The sequence below is a fragment of the Meleagris gallopavo genome, chromosome 12 (genome assembly GCF_000146605.3).
Source record: "Meleagris gallopavo isolate NT-WF06-2002-E0010 breed Aviagen turkey brand Nicholas breeding stock chromosome 12, Turkey_5.1, whole genome shotgun sequence".
Taxonomy (NCBI): domain Eukaryota; kingdom Metazoa; phylum Chordata; class Aves; order Galliformes; family Phasianidae; genus Meleagris; species Meleagris gallopavo.
In genome coordinates, this window is record NC_015022.2 from 12,386,119 (window position 1) to 12,388,572 (window position 2,454).

Consider the following 2,454-nt stretch of genomic DNA (forward strand, 5'->3'; position numbering starts at 1 on the left):
AAGCAGGGCTACCTGCACCAACTTTGCTCTCTGCAAAGCCTAGGGAAGGTTTGTTTTTCTCTCCTCCATCAGCACAGCGTGGATGGGGCCACAAGAGGGGACAGCAACGTGCAGGACCTGGAGAGGGTTTTCTTTCTCTGCGAGTGTCCCTGTGAGGAGATGGCCGGGGCTGTGAGCTGAGACAGGGCGGGAGCAGAGCATCCTTCCTTTCCTTCTTCAGTCCCCAGCCTCACTCATCCCGCAGCACTTGGTACACAGCAGCAGAAAGGTCCTTGCTTCAGTAAACCACCCAAAACATTCCAAATGAGCTCTGCTTGTTGTTTTTTTAAGCCCCCATGCTAGCTGTGGGATGGACGGGAAATATCTGTGCAGCACTGGGGCTCATCCCAAGGGAGCTGTGATGAGGACATAGGCACGTTTGCGGTTTTGGGGTGGAACAGGATCGTTTGCATAGGGGAGCTGATGCTGACAGCCATCAGAAAGGACAGATGATGTGCAGCTGGGAGCAGAACTGCATTGTTTGTGTCTGAGATCCATTGGGCTGTGCTGGGAATGGCACTGCCACCTTCCCCAGCAGCAAATGGGATGGCTCAGAGCAAAGCCTCACGCGTACCGACAGTTCTGTCTGCAACACTCACCTGTTTTCTCTGGATGCTTTCCACCAAAGCCTCCCCCCAGCCCACCTTGAAGCCGTCTGCAGCTGAAGAATGGACAAAACCCTTCCTAAAAGCAGAGCAACCAGCCCAATTCCAGCCAATTCCATGCCATTTGAACCCTCTGAGTGTCTCTCCAAGCTCCCTACTCCCAGCCCTCCCTCGCTGAGATTTCTTAAATCCCATCAGCAAACCCTTGCAGATGAATGAAAACAGAACTGTTCCCACAAAGGTCTGCTGCCCTGAGCCCCAACACGGGCTGGCCACAGGGATGGAGTTATTAGCTCAGGAGCGCCGATTGCTGCTGTGTTAATGGCTCTTTTGTCCGTTGAACTGCCTGTCTGTGTGTGTGCCGGGTGGTTATTTTCCTGCCAGCTGCCGTGTGGTTGGATGCTCTTTGGTATTTAGTTTTATCCTATTAAGGTGGATCCCAATTAATTACATAGAAGGGAGGGAAACAAAGAGGAGAGCTGAGGCCATTCATTTTCAGCTTGTCATCGTGTCTCCTGCTGTGAAAAACACTGGAAAATGGGCACGGACCCCCAGACCCATAGAGTGGGTTCTTTCCTCATGTTCCCATAGGGGATGCTGTTCCTCTGCTTCGCAAGGTGCCTCCTTCCCACACACATGTATAGGGGCACAAGGTGGGTGCTGGGGTTATATAGGTGTCCCCAGGGCTATAAAGATCCCCACTGTCCTGGCACCTATCTGCCACCCCCATTGGGGTGATGTCCCCAGAGCTTTGTGGGGATAGCAATGTCACAGAGTGCTTTATGGGGCTGAGATCCTTCACCCAGGGCTGGCTGCAGCACAGTGGCCAGTATGGGTGAGCATGTCCCCAGCTCCGTAGCACTAATGCCACCGCCTGGATGCTGCTGTTCCCATCCCTGGGCTGTCAGAGGGCTTCTGGAAGGGCAGGAATGGTCCTGACTGCCCTACACACCTGGGGAGCTTATGAGACAGAGGCATGCCCCAAAAACATACAGAGCATCCCTGGGGATGCTGTGCAGAGGGTGTCTGGATGAGAGTACTGGGGTGGGTGCAAAGGGTGATGGTGTGTATGTAGGATAGGTGCAGGCTTTCAGGGGGTGTAGGATGGGTGCAGTTTTGTAGGTGCAGAGTTATGCAGGTGCAGGTTTATGGGTGTGCAGGCTGATAGGTGCACAGGATGGATATAGGCTGATAGGGCCAGAGGGATGTAGTTTTGAAGGGGTAGAGGATAAGTGCACGTTTATGGGGGTGCATGATTATGGGTTTCAGTTTAGGTGCAGGGCTATAGTGATGCTTATTTATAGGTGTGCAGGGTTATAGAGATGCATGCTTATGGGGTGCAGAGCTATAGGGATGCAGCATGTGTGCAGGCTTCTAGTGGTGAGGGGCTACAGAGCTATAGGAGTGCAGGGTTATGGGGTGCAGGATGGATGCACATTTATAGGGGTGCGGATTTATGGGTATGCATGCTTATGAGCAGCAAGTTATAGGGGTTAAGGATGGGTGGAGGACTATAGGGGTACAGATTTATGTGGGTTCAGGATTTTGGCGTTGCGGGGCTGTAGGAGTGCAGGGCACGTTTCAGGCGGTTCCCGCTGTGCGCGGACGCGTCCCGCAGCGCTCCTCCCTCCGCCAGGGGGCGCTCTCTCGCTCGCTCTGTGTACACTCTGGTGCGCCCCGCCTCGCTGCTCCGCCGACCGGAAGCGGAAGCGGACGGTGAGGGTGACGCCTTCTCGCCGCCGCCGTCGCGGTGCGTCGTTGTGTGGTGGCGGAAAGATGGCAGCGGCCATAGAGTAAGCGGCGGCGGCGG

General features: G+C 54.8%; 1 protein-coding gene across 1 annotated transcript in view; it reads left to right on the forward strand.

The window, feature by feature from the left end:
- The first annotated feature begins 2,331 nt into the window (after nucleotides 1-2,331).
- DET1 (DET1 partner of COP1 E3 ubiquitin ligase) overlaps nucleotides 2,332-2,454 on the forward strand; it is a 13,553-nt gene continuing 13,430 nt past the window's right edge. The window contains exon 1 of the mRNA XM_010717486.3: nucleotides 2,332-2,437. The gene's annotated coding sequence lies outside the window, so the exon portion shown is untranslated. The remainder of the gene's footprint in view (nucleotides 2,438-2,454) is intronic.